This window comes from Carassius auratus, unplaced genomic scaffold (assembly GCF_003368295.1).
Source record: "Carassius auratus strain Wakin unplaced genomic scaffold, ASM336829v1 scaf_tig00013738, whole genome shotgun sequence".
Classification (NCBI taxonomy): Eukaryota; Metazoa; Chordata; class Actinopteri; order Cypriniformes; family Cyprinidae; genus Carassius; species Carassius auratus.
In genome coordinates this window covers 20,578-43,489 of record NW_020524434.1, presented here as the reverse complement: position 1 = coordinate 43,489, position 22,912 = coordinate 20,578, and the positions used below count along the sequence as shown (strand labels likewise).

Genomic DNA, 22,912 nt, shown 5'->3' with positions numbered 1-22,912 from the left:
CCCCGAGGGAACCACTACTGATAATGAATTATTTGCTTTTACAGTATAATGTGGTTCTCATTGCTGCTGGTTTCTGCAGAATCTACATTCGGTGAGGGCAGTTCACATTCTTGAATTACATGCAATGCAACTACAACATATGTGTTGTTCTGTGCATGTTAAAATTGAAACGTAAACCTAAAGAAAACTTGTGAATGGTTTGAAATCAAATAATACAATACTGAAAAATCATCAAATATGCATTTACAAATGGTATGTATTTAAATTTAAGTTTTTAAATTCAAATTTCAAACCACAAGAACTTACACTGAATTAAATGCCAGTACAGTTTAATATATAGTCTTCACATTTATTTAATCTATTCATTTAATTTCCTTTTTTATTTACTTATATACTAATAACTACATACAATCTTTCCATCCCCTAAAATTATAAACTTCTTAAAATGATGACTTTTGTTATCTATGTTTCTCACAGTGATGATAGCAGTTCATAACACACAAACTTTCAGTTATCTTGTGTTGTATATGAGTGTGTACCAGTAATAGTGACAGTGTCAGCTGACAGGCCCGTGCTGACTGAGGCTGCTGGTCTCTGAGTCTATGTGGAGTGGTTGTGAGACTGGAAAGCTCCTGTTCCTCTGCGGTCTGACCTGCCTCCTCCCAAAACCATCCTGATCCACATAGGCCATAGCAGATGTTTCAGGGGGGAAGCTGAAATCTGCAGACAAACACACGAGGTTCATTATTAACTTCTTTAAAACCCAATACTGGCTTGTCCCTTTAAATTCCACCTGAACGACTTACTTTCAAATTTGCTGTCATACTGAAAAGCATTGAAGGAATCTGATTGGCTGTCGGAGCTTATGAGGTCACTTCCCTGGCACTGGCTGGGGGGTCCACTCAGAGGGCACACCGGGGTCGTCTGCAGGACGCGTGGCGTTCTGACGGTTCAGGAGCTCTGGTAGATCTTTGGGGATCTCCAGACTTCCTGGGCTACTTCCACGCCTCGTCATACCCTAAAAAGAACATAGGAAAACCATAATATACAGTACAAATAATATATATAATTAGTTAAGCATTATGCAGCATTTAGCAGATATGTGATCCTATATTTGCTTAGTTGTTTACAATAATTATCAAGCATTTCAATCTAAAGCGATCATTTAGTGTAATTCATTATAAAGAAAAGACTGCATTAAATTTAAATATTTAAACTATTTGATTTTCTACCATCTAAGCAGTTCAAGTTTAGATGGAACTATGCTTTAATGAGATGTAGTTTAGAAACTAAGCATACTGAATGTTTGCATGGACATACAGAAGTGCTTCTGGCCCTCAGTCTCTCCTGGATGAACTCGTCCATGAGGTCACTGACATTAGGGTTGCTGCTGCCAGCATCGTTGGACATGGGCCTCATCTTCGGTGTCAGCTCATCTTTATTGGCTGAGTCAACAGGCAGAGAAAGACACATCGGTATTTTACAGGTACTTCCCAAAAAGGGTGCAAAAACAGATGACCTAGCAGAGTGACATATACTAACTGACTCTCTGTCTTTGTAGTGGTGTCTGACTCTCTCTACAGCTCTTGAATATAATTATCAATTTGTTTATTTGAGTTTGGGGACAGTGAGTAAATAAACACGTTTTTCTTAAAGGACAACAGTGCCATTTAGTTTTTTGCTCGTGTTTTACATTCGCCTTTTTCCATATCTTTTATAGATTTATTTTTAAATTGATATTTTACTTCATAGTTTTGGGGTGGGTATGGTGTTTTTAAGTGAATATAAAAAAATAATATCGTAAATTATTGCAATTTAAAATCTTTAATATTTAATCATGTATTTAAAAAAGCAATTTATCCCTGTGAATTTTCATCAGTAATTACTCCAATCTTCTTTTGGAAAACTGATATTTTCCATCTTTTTGTGAAAACTGTGATACATTTCTTGCATAGGATTTTTTAATTAATAGAAAGTTCAAAAGCACCATTTTTATATATATTATAAACCTTTGTTAAATATAAACAACTTCATTGTACATTTTTATTGATTTAATACATCCTTATTGTAAGTCTTTAAAAAATAAACATCATACTGACCCCAAACATTTGAAGAGAGTGACTGTTTTCCTTTTTAAACTTGTAAAATCTGCTAAAATTAGCATGAACCCAAATAATCATGGATGTGATGCTTGAATCTATGTTAAACAACACAGTAAAATAGTTTGTGGTGAAAGACTGAGCGAATGAAACTAAGCACTATTGCCCTTTAAACACAACCAAAATCCATTAACATTAAACTCATAAAACACTAAACCAGAACACATACAGGAAAACAAAATCTTAAATGGAAGCCAACCACAAAACTGATTTCAGCTTTGAAGCGATGCAGTTACTCACAGTTCATGCAGTCCCCAAACAGAGACAAACAGGGAGAGAGAGACAGAGCAAACCCTGGAAGTCCAAACCTAAGAGTTAGTGAGCCTTATGCTGACTGAGGTTAAAGTGAGACAGCAGTGAGTATGTTAGAGGAGCCACCCACAGCAAGACGAGGCAGCCTTCATCCCAAAAGCAAAGGGTTAGTGAACTACTGGTTAACAACAAATCATACCAATACAGCAGGGTGGTGACTTTGGGCATTTGGATACTTCTAGAAGTCTGGTTAGTTTAGACAACAAGCTGTGTTTAAGTCACAAGGGCCCTGATTAACTAACAGCTTGTGCAACTGAACTGTCCACAGGAGCCGTCCTAATGTGATGCCTGCTACTACACTACAGCCAAGCTTTTAACACACAGTACCACAAGACTTCACTCTGAGAATGATAGTGCTGCTCTCTACTGGCCATACAAAACATTGCAAATTCCGAGGTTATAAAAAAAATGAACGAATTATCATTTTTGGGTGCACTATTCAGTAAAATTATATTATTAAGATTTGTACAAATTAAAACACATAACATTAGCTTGTTTTAAAGATCACTGTGTTTTATGAATGTGTCAGTGAGCATGTGTGTGCATGTAGATGTGTGAGAGATTGACAGAGGGCGGGGAGGTAGGCACGAGGCCGCATGCAGCATCCAGGGGAATAGGGGGCAGCAGAGATTAGGTCCCAGAAGCTTGAGGAGGAGGGGAAGCCGTCCCACAGGTAGGGGACCGTTGGTCTTTTGGGAGTCTTTTTTTTTTTGGAATTGAGCTACTTTGAACGAAAATACAAAAAAAAAGGCTTCAATTCAATCCACATTCAGCAAAAATCAAACAGTCACAAGAAAAGAGAGAAAAAAAGGGAAAACGCACAGGCGCTTTGTGAACATTTTGCATGTCTTCCATGTTGACATCGAGCCGACCGAGTCCTCACCTGATGTTTTTCTTCCAAAATAGCCCATAACGTGAGTGTACAGGTCCTTCAGGTGGGCCTCAGAGGGAGGCGCTTTGCTGTGGCGCTGGGGCGACGCCGCCTGGGCCTTGGGTTTGGAGAGAGCGTGGACCATAGACTTATACACCCCGCCCAACAGCGCCGCCTGCTGCTGCCGTGATGGGCTGCACCCTGACTCCTGAGACCTAGAACGGGACCCCCGTGGGCGGAGAGTCGGGCGGCCGAGTCGGCCGCGTCTAGCCCCGCTGATTGAGCCTCTATCCCGCTCGACCGCCTCGCAACAGGTGACCCCCTCCCCAACACCCTTCGCCGCTGCCCCGCTTGCCCCAACCGAGTGGCTGCTGAAGTGGCCGAGACGGCGGAGACGGGTCTTCCAGGGTGCCTCTTTGGGGTCCAGAGGGTTGTGGAACTGCACAGACTCTGTGGATGGGCGGAAGCTGACGTGGACACCACCGCTGTGGTGTTTTTTGGGGTCAGGATGGGATAGCTTGGGCCTCGGTACAACCTGGGAAGCCTGCGGACTAAGCTCGCTCTCGCTAGCCCTGTCAGTGGCATTCTGCCGGTGTAACTGTGTGACTTTGCTGCCCTCTGCTGGCTGCGTACTAACACTTAAATCCCAATCACATTCTTCTAAACACTCGTAAAAACTTTTCTCACTCTGCTCCATCTCTTTATCCCATTCTAGCGCCCAATCTCCACTGCCCCAAAACTGCATCTGCCTGTTATCTACACCTGCTTCCACTTTGTCCTCTTTGCTACAAATCTCTCCAAAAGCGCTGAAGACGTCCTCCTCCCCTTCTCCCTCGATCTGATTGGTCAAGGTCGCTGCTGGACAGGACCAATCAGGGATAAAGGGTGGTTGCTGCCCTGGCATCTGGCAGAGATGGTCATAGATGCTTTCGCCCACCTCCAGGGATGCCTGGCTGTCGGGGGGTTGGTGTGGGTCAGTAAGCTGGTGTGGGACGGGGGAACTGTGGGGGGACTCAGTGGTGGTGGTGGTAAAGGGAGAGGAGAGAGAGGGACTGTCAGAGACAGGAAGTGCACCTTTGACCCGTTCTGCGATGAAGGGCTCCATGATGTCAGAAGCGCTGCTGCTGCGGGGGAGCGGAGGCTGCTCCAGCTCACCGGAAGCGGGAAACACCTCGGATGATGGGGTCTCCTCACTTTGAGAGCAGTGGCGGATCCGTGACCCGCGCTGGACAATGGGAGGTTCCTCCAGGTCTGTACACGAACAGATATATATTGGTCAGCATGTTTAAAGTGTGTTTATTCAGCAATATGTTGAGTAATATTATCTTAAAGACACAAGTTTTAAAATTTCAGATACCTAAGAGGTGATGAAAAGACCTAGAAAGTGTTATCATATTAAATGATCCACAGTGGCTACATTTTACATGCAAAACCACATGCAAACATAATTAAATCTACTGAAATTAAAAAATTAACCTCAAAAAAAGGTAAATTAAACATATAAGATCACAAGCAAAAATAAAGCAAATCTCTTTAAAAGAAACATAAATGAATGCTTCTATTTTGACATTCTCTCAGTTTTTCAAGATAAATATTATGATCATGAAATGCAGAAAAAGGTAAATGCTGTAGAGGGTATTTTTCTCAAACGTTCTGGGTGTGAAGAGGGATTATATTGGATGAATGGTGATGCAAGAAGGATAATACTGTAGATTTTCAAAGACGAGGAAAAAAAACCAGTACAGACACAAACACACACATGCAGGAATAGTTCTGTTGGGTGAAGTGCACACAAAAAAATGTCTGGGACATTTTCCACCCCAAACTAACAAAGAATAACCCTTAACTTGCATTATTATAAGATGTAAATGCTAATTTCCACAGATATTAATAGGTGTTTAATTTAAGTTTAACTAATGAATTAACATTCATGTACTCTGAACAATTAAATAAAAAATTAAAATTAAATAAAAAATTACATTTTATTTAATTTTTGAACAATTATAAGGGTATATTAAGAAATGACCATTAAACTAGACTAATATATGTAAAAAAATATATATATATATTTATTGTTAAGTTTATGATGACTACTAAATTAACAATTTTTAACAAATTGTACTGTATAGTAAAACTTTTTCATTTTTTTTTAATGCATTTCTAGCCAAAAAACTAATAATAAAAAATAAAATGAATCCAGATGGGAAAATATAATGGTAAAAGTAGCATTACATTTATTTTTTATTTCGTCAAAATATGAATTTGTGGATAAATGTGACCAAAACATTCATCCTGTCAGAAAGCATTTGCATCAATGCATGAGGCTTTAAAGTGATGATGAATGAGAAGGAAATATTGCACATTGAACACACAAAACACTCATTCAGTTCTATTAAATTAAAATGACTATACTACACATAAAACAGACAGGCAGGGGGCGCTAACTAGAGGAAGTGTAGCACACACACATAAACATGCACATCCATAGGCTGGGACGCAGTCAGAGGCGAGAGTGCCGATACAGGTGTAGAGGGCTCTACCTGACAGCTCGTCAGCTAGGGGAGTGAGGACAGAATCAGGCAGGAGAGGGTGTACGGGGTGGATCAGGACAGGTGCGCTTTTAGCACTGCGGATAAAGGCTGAGGACAGCAGACTGTCCCCCGTAGAGCAACTACGCAGAGCTACAGACCGCGCACACACCCAGGAAGAGAAAAAGAGAAGAACGACAAGAAGATGGAGAGTGTGAAAGAGAAAGGGAAATGGGACAAAGAGAGATAAGAAGTGATGTAGGGTCACGGGAGAAGTTAGTGAAGAGAAAGACATAATGGAGAGAGAGAGAAAAGAGAAAGTGATGGCAGAAAGCAGTGAGCATTGCAAAGTAGAGGTAAAGAAGTGACCTTATCTGTGCATATCAGATCAGCACTGACATACACATGAACATCATGTCACTGGTATATCTAGATTGTGAAGTGTATGGGAGAAACATGACGTGTTAAAGACATTCCATCTTGTTTTGGATAAGTCACATGACAGCGTTTTTTTTTTAGCCTAAGGCTGCACTCCCATTTACAAACTATGTGCACTATGTAGTCTGCTAGATTAGGTGTTAGGTGACATATATTAAGGTATTAATATCACAAAATAGAAATTTCTCTCATCAGACAGTGTTGAAAATAGTATGTGAAAGCACCAAGATGCAATGCAGTACACACACAACTGTCCAAAAGTCTGGGATCAGTAAAAAAATTTTTTTTTTTACTTTTGATAAAATACTTTTATTCAGTAAGGATGAATCAAGTTAATCAGAATGTTAAATACACTGTTATTGTAACAAAATATTTCTATTTCAAACAAAAGCTTTTCTTTTGGACTTTGTCATTTCAGCCTGAAAAAATTTATTACAAAAATATTAAGCAGCACAACTGTGTTTAACATTGAGAATAATAAGAAATCTTTCTTAAGCAGCAAATCGGCATATTAAAATGATTTCTGAAGGATCATGTGACACTGTTAATTTCAGATTTGCCATCACAGGAATGTATTATACTGGAAAATAAGAAACTTCTTTCAAAAACATTTTAAAATCTTAGCAACCCCAAACCTTTGAGCAGTAGTGCTTTATTGTACATCAGTCCATGCTTTATAGGTTAATATTACCCACAGTCCTTGTAATATAAAAAGGAGTTTGTGAGTTATTCAGCTTCACAATGTTGTAAGTATAGCCATAATAGCAGTAGTAATAGTGAGTTTAACTAGAAGCTAATGGACAAAGTATGCAATAGAGTATAGGGTATCAAAGCAACTGTATTACATTACACTATCATAATACACTAAAACAAGTGTAACACTGACAAAAAAAGTGCATGCCAAGTATGATGCAATCTGTGCAGTCACATTTATCATACTTTGCAAAATCCAGTCATTTCAATAGATATAAAATATCATTTTAGGATGAAATATTTTCGCAATAGGTTCAGGTTGGTTACGTGGAAACACTATTCGGATTGTGTTGAAAAGCTGCTTGGTTTAAAAAAAGATATCTGCTTATGAGGTGCTTCATACATCTTGACACTATTGACAACAGATATTCTTGCCCCACAAACTTTTGCCAAAATTACACTAATGTGACTACACCTCAAAGGACATCGTTTAACACAATCATGCTCTCTCCTTGTAAATATCTACATCTTTGCCCCTCCTTATCTTTCTGAACCAGGCTAACAGAGTAAAAACATAAGCAAAGGTTGCACCATTTGAAACAACCTAAAATAGGTTTAAACTGACAGGAAGAGAAGACAAGAAGTGTTTGAAGCACACTCACCCACTGTCTTCTGTCTGACGATGCTTCTGGCCTTCTCGATGCCTGGTGAGCCCGCAGTGGTAGCGCTGCGCTGTCTCATAACAGCAACCTGGCCTGGTGGGTCTCGACTCCAGCCTTTGGAGAACGACCTATCCACAGTGATTTTCTGGCACTCATGGGCACCTCCTAGAGGTAGCATGGACAAATATATCATGTATATGTGTGATAGTGAAGCTGGTATGAGAGCTTAAGTTGGCATGTTGTGCAACTACCTTCGTCTGTGTGCAAGCATTAAAAGTATGCAATGTGATTTTGTATTTTTGTAGAAACTCACCTTTGCCTTTGTGTTTTTTCTGTTTCTGCTCACTGAGCTTGTCCAGGGGCAGCTCGTTCAGGTCCAGGCTGTAAAGGTTGCGAGCTAGTACCTTGGTTAGTGTCTCCATGGTGAGGGACCACTCAGTGACCAGCTCCTCCCAGCAGGTGAGAGATGAGAGTACAGACAGCAGGTCGTCCCACAGCTCCCGAGAGATGTACACATTCAGATTCCCTTTGATCCAGGCCACGATCAGAGTCTGAACAGGAAGACTACATCAGACACTTCAACATATGAACCAGAAATTATTTAAATGTATTTATTTACATATTAATTCATTTAATTATTAACAAGTTATTTTAGTTAATTAAGTTTAAGTATTTATAATTTTTATTTAAAAGCGAACTGCTGTGGGGTGGTACCTGAAAAACGGCCCCAGCTAAGCGGCCCGATAAAGTGTTACTCTTCTTCCCATGAGGCATAATAGATGGAGGCCTCTTCATCACACACTCAGTTACCCTCAGCAACACCAACAAGATCTGCTCCCTGCGACAGACACAAATACAATCAGGATGAGCAGATATTACAAGCAGACACCGGAGACCCGAGTAATGAAGTGCAGTGTCATGGTCATACCAGGTCTTCTGGTTCATGGTTTCATGCATGACCAGACTGCGGTATATATTGAGCACACGCTTGCACATGTCGACCTGCTCTTCCAGAAGTGACTTCAGCTCATTGGCTGCCTCCAGAAGGAAGACGTTGGAGGAGTTGGTGATGAAAACCTTTATATAAAAAAAACAACAAAAAACTGTAGTGGTTAACAGAGATGGAAGGTATTATTTTCACAGGGTTTCAACCTACAATCTACAACCAACAATCATTTGGTTTCCAGTCTAGATCGTAAATCACCTGCACACCAACACCTAAACTTACCTGTAGTGTGGCCTGGACACCAGCATGGACATTATACTCCAATTCCTCAGAATCAGAGGATTTACTCCCAGAATTCCTACTACACCAATTAGGGTTTCGATTGTGAACGGACACCGTGAGCCCAATATCCTACACACAAAACAGAACAGACATTGATGACTGGTGTTTAAACAACCGCAGTACAGAATTAATAACCGATAATTGCTTAGAGGGTCAATTTAGAAACATTTGCCGTTTTATCTGTTTTATAAAAAAAAATATTCTTACAAATATTATTTTTACAATATTATATATTATTACAAATAAAATAAATGTCATTGTTGCTTTAAATGTTGTAATCATCAATGATATAATATAACACACTATAATATACTATTCTGTAATGCATTGTTATATACTATAATATAATAGACAGTAAAAAATGCTGGCACCTATTTAATACCTCAGTGGACCATTTAATCCCGTGTTTTAAAATAAATAAAACCATACTGTTAATAAATACTATTTTTATAGCTTTTTTTAAACTTCAGAAACTTGGCTTAGAAAAGTACACACTTTTTGAATTGGGAAAAAATTATCCCTGATATAAGCTTCTTACATCAACTTAGCTATACGGAAGCCAATAATTAAAAAAAAGTGGACATTAGCCAATACCACCACTGTTATGCCTGATGCAAAAAAAACAGGGACCAAGCTGTTGTTCAGGCTGACTCAGTGTGTAATAACCACCTTGGCGTTCCTCTGTTGTCAACTTCAGAGACACCTACCTCCTCCTCTTTATCAGTTCTCTGCTCGTGGGTGGAGTCCAGCTGGCCTGTGAATCGGTCTTCCTCTGGCTCTCTCATAAACACAGGCTTATCCTGCAGAGAGATCCACTCTTGATACACTCGCACCACCTTACGCATGGCTGCGGCCTCACACATGGGCAGCAGAAACGCCTGCAAAAAATATAATACAGTCTTATATTCACAGACAGAATCCGTGTACAAGATAGTATGTACTTAGAGGTATCAGTGACTAAAGAAGTCGCACTAAAAAAAGGCTTTTGTACACAAGTGCACCATTCTGAATAGGGACTTTGAGATCTTCATAATATGGGCCATTACTATCCTTATTCATGTTTAACAATTCTCACACAGCAGTTCCTCTTTGTGAACTCCAATCACCTTAGGACAAAGAAGTCCCTGATCAGAAAAATCAACGTTTCTCAATGCAACTTCTTCAAAATGTGCCAGACTTCTTTCTCTTTCAATGATTTAGAATTACCTGTCGAAAGATTTCAGTGATAAAGTTGACATTGGTTCTAGAGGAGCACAGGACCCGGCGCACCACCTCAATGTCGGTGAGGTGTTCTTCGTCCATGCTGCAGAGGCTGGAGGAGCTGGGCTCTCTTTCTGTCAGGGTGCTGGTGTTGGAGTGAGACTGCTCCGGATCGCCAGTTCCACCCCCATCCAGACCATCTTGTCTGGGGCCACCATCCTCCCCACGGGCAGCCATGCCTGCCGCCGCTCTCTGAAACAGAAGCAATGCTGTCTATGGGAGGGACAGAGAGCTCTCAGAATGCATCAAAATATCTTAATTTGTGTTCCGAAGATGATCGAAGTTTTACAGGTTTGGAACAACATGAGGTTGTGTAATTAATAACAGAATCTTTTTTTTTTTTGGATGAACGATCCATTTAAATCTATTCATCACATGAAGTAAATGTTTCTCTTCACAAGTCTTGGACTACAGTGCTTGATTAATCAGGATTTGTTTTACAATGCCTTTATGGAAGCTTTGATAACCTGTAGATTTTCATTTTTGGATTAACGATCCCTTTTAAAAACCCCACCAACCCTAAAACTACATTAAAACCATTACAGCATCACACATCTGAAGATCTGTGTGTTGCTACCTGGATGTTCTTTGGCACGTTTTCTCCTTCCATGCCAGGGATGTGTGTTCCTGTGTTTGACCGCGGCTCAAGCCAGAAGGAGACCAGCCAGCGGATAAATATGACTCTGGCATTGAGGAAGTTCTCTTTAGTGCAGTACAGGGCTTCATTGGTCTCTGGGTCTCTTTTTACAACTGTGTAGTAAGGCTTTGGTCTCATGGGTGGAACCTCTTTTATAAAACAGGACACAAATCCAAATTAGACATCTTATCATCCTGAGCAGTTATAACTGGATAAATATTTCCTCAGAACAAGGAGAAATTAAATTTAGGTTTGCTTTGGCAAAAACGAATGATCATTATCTCTTACCCAGAATTGGATTGTACAAACTGGTCTCCTTGGAGAAGTTGGGGAAGATATGGGGCAGGTAATACTTTTTGAAATTGGCGAACAAGAAGGCAAACCCCTTCTCGTGGTTCTCCTTGCACTTCCATTCTAGGCTTTTGGCCTGTAGGGAGATAGAACACACATGGAAAGCTGAGCACATACATAGCAGCTGGGACAGAAGAGCCTGTTTGTGTTTGGTGGAGGACAGTGGGGTTGGTGACGGCAGGCAGTGCATGGTGCTGTTGTTTATGATAGGGAGGGCGTGAAGCAGAGCAGCCGTTACAGCGCCAGGGAAACACATCGCGGCAGCAGACGTATCTGGCATCAAATGCATGCAGATCTGGGGTCAGTGGCATGTAAGTTTGCTTTTCGCAGCTGTAGCGTTGGGTCTGCGCCAGCCGTGTTAGCATCAGCAGTGTTAGTAGGAGGAGGGGAGTACCTGGTTTACCATGTATTTTAGTAGAGCCTCCAGGAAGTAGCCAGTTAGATCTTCCTGGGATTTGTCTCCTGATTGGGGCGGCACCAGGGGACTGATCTCCTCCGGGGTCACTTGAGCTGCAGAAATGGATGACAATATGTTTACCTTGAAAATACTTAAGACAAATCTTCCTGCACACTCCACACAAAACATTAACTGAAGCTAAACTGCACAACTGAGTCATTCAGAAGTAGTTGCGGTTATGGTATCACAACAATGCGACAGTTTTGTTATTTATTAACAACTAAACAACTAAAATAATTACAAATAATTTGTTAATTGCTATCAATCTGATGTAAATCAATCTGTTGTTAAAAATGAATGAATGAATATTAGAAACATTGCTTTGGCAACTAACAGACAATAAGTACTAAAATTATAATTAAATAACAACATCTGGGATGTTGCAACAACTCCTCTACACGCAAACATAAAACTAAATTCATAATTGAATAACAACAACAACAAAAAAAAGATCAACAGAAAAAAAAATTAAAACTAGAAAAAAAAAGACAAAAGCACACTGTGAAATTTAAGCTAAAATTGAAATTAAAACAAATAATTATAAACATTAATAAACATTTTAATATAGCCAACAATGGTAATTTAAATAAGTCTTAAAGCTACAGAGGCAAAAAAAACAAAAAAAAAAACATCCTGTTTAATTTCAAGTAGTCATGAAAAATGACATTTTGACTGTTTTGGTGAGGGAAATCTTAAATAACATGATCTGTGTCATCTAGAGACTACATAAAATTTTACAAAAGTGTATAAAAAAATAATACAAAAAAATCTGGGGAAGATGTTGCTTATCAGTTTTTGTTCCTTTATTATCTGATTGGGAAATAAGATGCGAGAGACTACAAACAAACCTTCTCGCTCCTGAAGGTTAAGAGGAGGGCTGATCAGATTATCCAGTGTTCGAGGGCCTAGCTCGGACTGTGGTGCAGGGAATCCTGGGATTAGACAGGCGAAGATCCAGAGCTGCTCTCTCAGAGCGTTGTGCTGCAGAGCCTGCATCCACAGAAGGAAGAGACGCACCCCTTCCCTCCGGATCTATACACCACACATACAACCACATTATTGGTTAAAAAGACTTTTGGCAGCCTTCACAACCTTGGTTATGTCGGCAAAATAAATAAATAAACTTAACATGTACTGAATAATTATACACTCTAAGACAAACCATTTAAGAAAATAAGGACTTCAAAATATTTATTTAAAATTTAAAACAAAAGAACAATAATCACTCATACAATGACCATGTTTATTGAGATTTTGACCTTTTATATAATGTAAGTTATGTAATTATTTAGACATTTAATACCTTTAGGGAGTTTCCAGTGTGTAGCAGTTTCTTCAGAATGAGACCTATGAAGCAACACAGTAGTTTAATCCGAGGAACAAGTTTATAGTTTATAAATGAGCTGGCTTACTAGATCATTCTGGAAAACATGTTTGCTCTGGTCTCTTTGTTTATAATCTGTCAGTGATGTTTATCTGATTGTATGGAATGTGGGTTTATTAAGAAAAGAGCAAAGTCAAATAAATCTGAAAATCCTTCATGTTATTGTTATTGTCACATATTGTTTATCTCACTGATGAAGGACTGTAATGTCAGAGTTCTCGGTCAGATCTGGGTGTTTCTGGGCCCCAGGTCCTTGGCATTATCTGTGTTTATCTTGGTGGTCTATGTATCCTTCTGCTAAAAGACTTTAGAGCAGAGGAAAAGGAGAGACCACCGGACAATACATGATATGACGACCACCCCAACCAGGCACGAAGTATCACCATCAGATCTCTTCCACGTGAAAATAAGATTTCTGCGACTTGGTTTCAGTGTTTTTTTTTTTTTATCGTGAAAGCTCACTATTTTAATAGTCCAAAGCTACACTCCATTTACAGTACCGTTCAAAAGTTTGGGGTCAGGAATGTTATACAAAATAAAACACTCCATTTATTCCTCTTCAACACACCTTGTCACAACCATAGACAGTAAAAGAAATGGACACAGTGACCCCATTGGAACTCAATTGAGACAAATGAAGCCCGGTTTTAGCGTTTTTTAGCACTTCCGTTTCTGACGCGCAGACTCAAACGAAGCTTGACGACGTCAGCAACCTGTCTGCCAGATGTAAATCTTCTAAGTGGCTGTGCGTGCAAACTGCCATCGTTAATTTTGCAGAGACGGCGAGCTCTTTGTCGTGAGTGAGCAGGAGTAAGTATTCTGATTAATTATTTTGTATAGTATTTTAAACTGTAACGCCAGTAGGCCATATTAAGTTAATTGCCTGCGAGCTTCTCCACCTGTCTGTACGGTAATGCGACAGAGAGCCGAGTGGTTATGACGCAATCGTTAGCCTATTTTTTACAAAAACTGTTTATACGGGGCCATAATTTAACATAGAATGTAATGGAGCCTTTATACATTGTCGTGTATCTTTAGAAATAAATAATGGACAAACGGAGTCTTTAAACGCCTCAGATGTAAAGTTATTCGCTGTCAAAGTGACGCCAAAATGAATGGGAGTCAATGGGAATGCTAACGCAAGTGAAGTTCTGCTAAAAGATGGCAGCCCCCACCCGACTTCAACTTCCGGTCGAGTTCCTTGCCCCTTGGTCACAACGCATGTTCAACAACAACCCCCACAGCCCGGAACTTCATAATAAGAGTCCCTTTTTGGTTTCAATAAACTGGCATGTGAAATACTAAACAATTTTCAGCATAGAGGTATAATGTGCATTAACACATTTTATAATGTCTTAAACTTAACAAGGAAGACTAATATATATATATATATATATATATATATATATATATATATATATATATATATATATTTTTTTTTTTTTTTTTTTTTTTTAAATAAACACTTTTACTTCAGCAAGGAAGCATTAAATTGACAAAAGTGACGGTAAGGACATTTATAATGTTATAAAAAATTAGATTTCAAATAAATGTTTTTCTTTTGAACTTTCTATTCTGAAAAAAAAAAACAGTTCCACAAATATATTTAAGCAGCACAACTATATTCAACATTGATAATAATACGAAATGTTTCTTAAGCATCAAATTAGTATATTGTAATGATCTCTGAATGATCTTGTGAAATAATGGCTGCTAATAGAAAAAAGTTTCACAATGTTATAGTTTCTACAGTATTTTCAATCAAATAAATGCAGCCTTGGTGAGAGTAAGATACTTCTTTTAAAAAACATATCTACCCCTAACTGTTAAACAGCAGCATTTACAAAAGTAGAAACGTTCACCTATGCTGTGGAACTGCCATCTTCCTTGTATTCGTTCTGGTAACAGCTGTAGGATTTTCTGCAAGGTAAGTACATGGAGTTGACTATATGTAATCATGTTAGCACATGCATTTAAACAACTCAATCAATGTAACAAGAGAAGAAAAAAATGTTGTGAGTGTAGCATATTTTTACGTTTTAAAACAGATGAACAGATTTGTGCAAACACGCATTACTGGACTTCCTTGTGACAACAGGCTGGGATGTTGCAATAGCTCCTCTACACACGGTAATCACACCTGTCTCATCATGATGGGGCATCTGAAGTGTCTCCAGCCTTCACCATTACAAACAGGCCATAGGGGCATACCAGGTGAGAAAAAGCTACAGCGTGACTCATAAGAAGCATTTAGGGTGTGGTAAAGAACACCTGTTTTCTGTGTGAGAGACTCACAGTTATCTGTCAGGTGCACGTCAAGCTCTCTTATCAATGATCTCATTACTGATTCCTCAGTAAACATGATCTTAGTGGATCTCGTAACAGTGCGAACATTCATATTGCGCCAGATGGGAGTCAAAGCTGATGAGGTTGAACTAATGCTTTTAAATAGCCATCAATGATTATGTATATTTCTTACCTCAAAAATAAAAAGGATAGAATCAAGCTCTTCTCTTTGCGATTTGTGACCTGTAGGAAAAAGAAAAACGGACACAAAACATACAGAACGTCACCAAGGGATCACAGAAACCCACAGTGCTGCTATTAATAGTTCAACAAACAAGGATTACGCATCTCTGCAAGAGACATGGGACACTCAACATGTGGCATCAAGACCAGGAGATCAAAACAATATTCTTCATCAATTTTATTGAAAAATGTGTGTGTGTTTAATTATATTATTATTAAAAACAAAAGGCAAAATGCAAGGTCAGATATCTTCACAATTCATTCATATTTATATATATATATATATATATATATATATATATATATATATATATATATATATATATATATATATATATATATATATAGAGAGAGAGAGAGAGAGAGAGAGAGAGAGAGAGAGAGAGAGAGAGAGAGAGTGAGAGAGAAAGAGAGAGAGAGTGAGAGAGAAAGAGAGAGAGAGAGAGAGAGAGAGTATTGTATATAAATACAATAATCCATTTAACGCAGTCACCACAAAAGGGAAGAACATTTCTGACATAACTTTCGTTTCATTGCAACATTAAGAACCTACTCTATGAAAAACAAAAAAACAACAACACAATTCATAATGAATTGCAAATGTTTTCAATGCAAGCTAGGTCCTCCTACAATTATCTAACAGTCTGGAAAAAAGTCTTGCTGAACAAGTTAGTTAAACTTAAACCCTAAAGGTTTTTAGCCAACTATCTGAATAATAACATATCTGTTTTTACTCTTTTACACAAAGAGTAAGACAAGAACGCATATTAACGCATAGTAAGTGGCAAAAGTTAAAGCACGAAAACCCATTCCACCTCCCTCACCTTTTCTGTCCTGTCCTGTTTGAGTGTCCTACAAAAAACAAGGCAAACTACCTAAAAAATGAAATTATAAAGAAAGTACATAGGGGAAAATACTGGGACAAATGCTTGTATGAAGCAATCTGAACAACCTGAACCATAGCTGCAACAGAACAAGGGAAAATGTTAAGACATCAAACGGGAGGTCAAAGACAGTGAGCAGCTCTCTGAATACTCAATGAGCAACTGTGCAGTGTATAGCACTCTCTGTGCACTATAATGAGCCCGTGTGAACGGACATGGCTAACTGGGGGCTGGCTAGATTTCATCACAAGCCATTTCATGGAAACTTGCACACTACAACTGTGACTTCTGACTGTGTGTTTGCTGAGAGCACACAATGAGTAGGTCAGCTGAAAAACAAGACAATCGAAACCTTAAAAAACATTAAACTATCAAACAACAGAGCAGAGAACATTCTCACTAGATGGGTGATAGATACAAACCTTTCTGTTTCAGGTTAACCTCGATGGTGACGAAGTTTTCAAAGAACACATAGTAGATGTGGGAGTAATTCTGCTCGAAGAGGTGTTTGAGTTCAGCAGGCTCCGCATTTTCTACAAAACAAAAAACAATGAATCAACTAATGATTTTAGGACATGTTTTTTTTTCTTTGTGAAATAATTTTTGTGGAGTTGTACAATTTAAAACTGAATGATTTTCTTGGTGGTGTTTTAAAAAAACATGTCTCAAATAATTAATGTAAGATGTAAACTTCTTGGAAAGCACTTTATTGTGCTAATATTTCAGTGTGCAGTCAATCAGCACTGACAAACACTCTCTGATACATTATTTTTCTTAACAAATGTTTGGATGCCAAGAACCCCCAAATATGATAATCCCATTGCACTGAATAAATGTAAAGGCAGCTAGAAACATATTTTAATGTATAACTTAACAGCCCATTATACTGAGTGTGAGAAAAATATTATTACGAGTGATAATAAACCAACATGTTGTTTAAAAATAAAATAACTGGCTTTTATATTTCCGTTGTATAAAGCAAATGATTAAAATATTATCTGGAATTTTTTATTGTGTAGTTGACTCAGTGATCTTTAATGTATACGTATGGATATAAATATTTCAATTGATATCAATATATATTTTATTTGTGCAGCACTTTTCATAATAAATATGACTCTCCGTGGTTTTGCAGAGAAACATGTCCTACAAACTCCAATAAACAAGATAAAGACAACATGGCAAGGGAAAATCATCTGTACTACAAACGTACTCCAATGCCCACTTGTTGCTGCCATTCCTGCACTATCTGATCCAACTCATGCTTAATATCTTAAGCGTGGCTTAATTAAAATGTTAGTTTTATAAAGAGAAGCATTCAAAATAAATGTATACTTTATATTAATCTAAAAACCAAATTTCTTGCATTTATGCGTGAATTATAGATCAAAAGATCCCCAAGATCTTGACAAACAAATTTTAGGCCAGAGATATCATTGTGTACAGTGTAAAATGCCCCTTTATGCTTTGTCTCTCTTTCACGAACACAATCTGTCCAGCTTCAGATTGGTCTCTTTCAGAAATCAGGATGCGTGCAGGTCTCTTTACTGATGCTGATGTCTATTGCAAGCCGCAGCCCAGCAACACAAGTCAATATTTGTACTTTAAAGCTCCTCCACGCAGTCCAGCTCGACTCATCACCCCTAATGCAGCTGGTTCTGGTCGCACGCTCAGACCACAGTCAAGTGCCCGCTCCGGTCTGTTTATAGATCTGGGAGCCAACATGAACACCAGAGCCAATGCAGAGACCTGGTGCAGATAAACTCTGATAAATATTCAGACCAAGGGTTACTTATGCCATTACGGAGACAACATTAGCAGTTGAGGAGTCATACTTGTTCAGCAAATCACTTTGGGCATGCTAGAAATACTGAGAGAGTAAAAATACTGTTTGATCTTCTCAAAATGATTCACTCTTGCCTGCAACCCACAGAATGAGGATTGTCTTTTATAAAGAGATTACAAAGAAAACAGAAACATGAGAAACATACTGTACAAGAAAGCATGCACAATTCCACTTTTTTTTTTTTTATTGCCATTGTCAAAACCTGATGTTTTTATTAATGCATTTCTTTCATGTCACTTTCAAAAAAAAAACTATTTATAAGGGCATTATTAATGATGTGCAAATAAAACAATATATATATATATATATATATATATATATATATATATATATATATATATATACATATATATTTTACATGCACATTAATAAAATAATTATTTTTGGTTTTGGTTTATGTTTTATAGTAACTGACAACACCATTATATAGGGATGTCAAAAATAATGCTAATGAATAATAATGAATGAACATTATTAATAGCTATTTTTTAGAAACCATTTGAACTTTGATTTATTAATAATTTGATCTCTTTGGGTACTCAGTTACAAAACTCCTCACAATGTCCTTCCCTTATTCAAACTGATAATGATTAACAGTGCAGTAGTGAACCAGAGCCCTACGAATTTTACAGATTGTGATGTATTTCAATAATCTTTGAGAACAGACAGACGGAGGGGAATTTTGGCTTAAACTACACAACATGAGAGAGAACAGACCAACGGATGGTGCTACACTGGCTGTCGGAAATATTTGTGGTCTAAAATAGAACACAGCAGCGAGCCCAAGTGCCTGACGGTGTATTAGAATCACTCAAAGATAATGGCCCTCATCTTTAAAGATGAACTGAACACCATGAAAAGAACGACGCCACAGACGCTCCCAAACTGTCAATTTCAAGGTACGCACAATGTATGAGGGTGCAGAACTAAATACACTCCTTCTGATGTCAAGAAGTTAAGTAAAAAGGATGGAAGTCTATGGAATTTTTGTATCATTATTTGAATTGCTTAGAAAAGCAATAGCATTACTCTTCTTAATGAGAAACCTTTAATATCCATAGTACAAATGGTGCAGGTCAAATCACATGTTTTTTTTTTATTTTTTGTTCAAATCTCTAACCCCAAGTATGCGCCGTAGTAATAGTTATGCAGTCATTTCAATATCTATATCAATCAACCTTAAGATCTTTGGTAGTTCACAATTATTGAGTATGCAGCAATCCTTTGAGAGCCCATTTAATGACTGACTTCACATAAAATATGACTGTTGTTCACATCAGCAATTCTCAATGGCAGCATGCTAAGGATGCCGATTGATCTGTTGTACAGAAAAGCTAATGTACAGATGCAGAACTTCACACAGAAGTTCACACAGTTCAAACAGTCCCACTTGTATTAAGTTGTTCTTAAAATCTCAAACCGTGTGTTTGCATTTATTTAGGCTACATTTCACTTCCTCAGGTCCCCAAATGCACAAAAACTGTTGTGCACAGCCTCTTATCTAGGCCACAATAAGTGGAAGCATGAAATGAATGGCGTTTCATATATGAATGTTGAGTCTATCGTTTTACAGTGAAAAAAATAAATGGACCAAACATAATTAAAAAAAAATGCACCATTGCTGTAAATTCAGGGTGGAATCAATCAGCTGGGACTTGGTGATACAACATTAAACCGATATCTGGATCATTATACCATAATGTACATTATACACAGTTAATCAGTCACATTACAACACCAACGCATAGTATTTGAAGTTACACAAGTGTTACTATATGAAACAATCACAGACATTTTAACAATTCCCCTTTTGACCTTTTCCTTGCCGTTCGTAGCAACATCACATAGTTTTCAGTTTCTAAACATCATTAGCATAACACAATGGCACCAGGAAGCCAGATAACACCACAGAAAGCAATTCAGGAAACAGGGTCGTGATTGGACAGTAGCCACTCCAGGATCGACCAACACCTCAAACAGGACTCTTTAACCACAGACACTACACCTTCACTGAAGAATCTGCCTTGTTACATAAACCATCCTCATGTCCAACATTCAGGAAGCCAGTGCAGCTTTAAAGCTAAACAACTCATGAATCTGAGGGAACCGGCCTAAGACAGACTCCTTCTCTGACTTCCTTGACAAATCCCAAAGGAAGTGCTGGTTTATTTCTGTTATTCTGTGACGTCTCACCCAGTCCTGAAGAACAGTATCTTTGCTGTCCCCACCCAAAACATGACTACTAATCGAGAAGAAATCTCCAGCCGATTTGACCTTTATTGTTTTAAGAATGACAGACCACAAACCTGACAGTTCTTGTCGATATTGAGAGACTGTAAATCTACTTTTCCAGTTTTTCCCAATTGCTCTGACTCAGTTCAACAATGGGTTTTTGTTTTATATTCCTCAAAACAATAAGTTCAGATCTCTGAACAATTAGTCATAGTTCATACCAGATTTGAATTTCTTATTAATTTAGGCATATTGCATGTTTGGGCAAATGTGTGTAAAAGAGTAAATATAATTGTTTACAATTTGCAGAATGCATATTGCATGCTGATCATCATTATTTGATTCTCAGTGAATATGAGTGAATCATTCAATTTCGATTGGGTGAGTGACATAAAATATATATATATATATATATATATATATATATATATATATATATATATATATATATATATATACAAACCTAACATTGAAATGACAATTATTTATTTGGATAACTATAGTTAGTAAGTTAGTATAAAAAAAGTGAAAAAAAGTGAAAAGTGCATGCAGAACATCTTCTCAACAGATTCACTGACAACTAAAGAGGTTTCTGTGACAAACCAATCCATGTGTCATATCAAAACAACACCCACAGCAAAGACATAAAAACACTCAACCATACAACAGATCGACTCAAAACACTATAAAACCACTGCATACCTGGCCACGCTTCTAAAGGTAACCCTGTCAAAAATTGTCAAATGTTTTCAACATAAAATACTGGTAAACACCCCATTGCTGATGGTGCCTTCATTCTCCTGTGCATAGCGTGTTAGCTGCTTGCAAGGCAATACTGGGACCATAACACGAGTAACGTACAAATAATGTTATTTCTCACCAATAACGATTCTCAGATGTTTCAATCTTGTCAGCACGTCCTTCTTGGGGTCCAGCACTTTCTGTGTCGATTTCCTGACATCTCCATGAGGTTTTTTAGAGAACATTCCGAGATGTTTTGAAGAGCTAATGATAATCATCCGTTAATTCCCCTCAAACATGGAAGGGGTTGTCAGATTTACGGCTCGAAAGGTGTTATGGGTTGTGAGGAAACTTGAGGAAATAGAAGTGAGGCGTGCATTTTTGCAGAGGAGGTCAGACAAAAGAAAAGAGCAGCCAGCCCTCCTCTGTGTGTGTGTCTTGTGAACTACACACACCTCTCTGAAGAAGATCTGAAAACATGGCGGACGACGCGACATGAAAAACAGCTTAATCGAGGCCAGAGTCATTCAACGCTCAGACGTCATCGAATGCACAGCACAGGAAAAACATTACACATTCATAAACTATATGTATTAATTTCTTTAAGTATGATTAAAAAATGTATAAGACGTTTCTATACGGTTGTAGTGAGATATGTTTATTAGCCTATGTGTTTTTGCATTCATGTTTTTTATGTATTTCTTTTATGTAAGCAGTTTTAATTAATATACCATTTATGTTTGTCATTGTATGTCATAAGTGTATTAATTCATTGTGCTCATTTCATCAAGACTGAAAAAAAACCTGACGTTTTCTGCTGAAAAAAAAAACTTGATGAAATAGACAGAGGTTGACCGAAAGAAATGAATAAAATACAAAATAAGCATTTTCTTTTTGTGGTGTTTTATTACATATTCAAAAACATAAACATAAATATAACATATACTTCAGAGTGAAATAAATTATTTAATGAAATAACCTCTGAATTTAACCTCTTTTTGAAATTTTGTTGGTTCATGAGGAAAATAATTTGCATGCTACACAAGTTCCAGGTTTTTAATAATCTTAAGATAATAGTGATATAAGTTGTAAGCTGTTTCCCTGCCCTGATACTGTTCTGTATTGGTTAGTATATTTATATATTATATAATGAATGAATGAATTGATGAATGAATGAAAACACAATAAATCTTTCAACTTTCTCTTAATTGTTTAATTTTTCCAAAACAGTTAGGAAAAAGTATTTGTGTTTTTTATATATTAGAAATGTTATTTTGAGTGACATATTACTTTGAGAATAAATTAATAAAAAGAAATGTAAAATAATAATAATAATAAGTTTATGATAATGTTTGGAGATTCTGAATTATTGTTGCATTGTGAAATTGTCTGAAAATGAATTTGGTTAAAACTGGTTAATAATAAATTCGATTTTATAAGTTTACTTGATTCAGCAGCATAAAACAACACAATCATTTCATCCAGTCGTCCATCAGTTTATACAGCCTGTATTTGCAGCCGTAAACACGCTCTCCCCAGGACGAGTGACAACGGGGAAATGTAGTTCTTTAGTCCACTAAGAACAATAGTACCGGAAGGATCGGTGTCACCATAAAAACTACAAACCCCAGAGTGCTACA

General features: G+C 37.6%; 1 pseudogene; it reads right to left on the bottom strand.

Annotated features, from left to right (window-relative positions):
- Positions 1-539: 539 nt before the first annotated feature.
- Positions 540-21,756, bottom strand: LOC113074114 (ral GTPase-activating protein subunit alpha-1-like; annotated as a pseudogene).
- Positions 21,757-22,912: the final 1,156 nt, after the last annotated feature.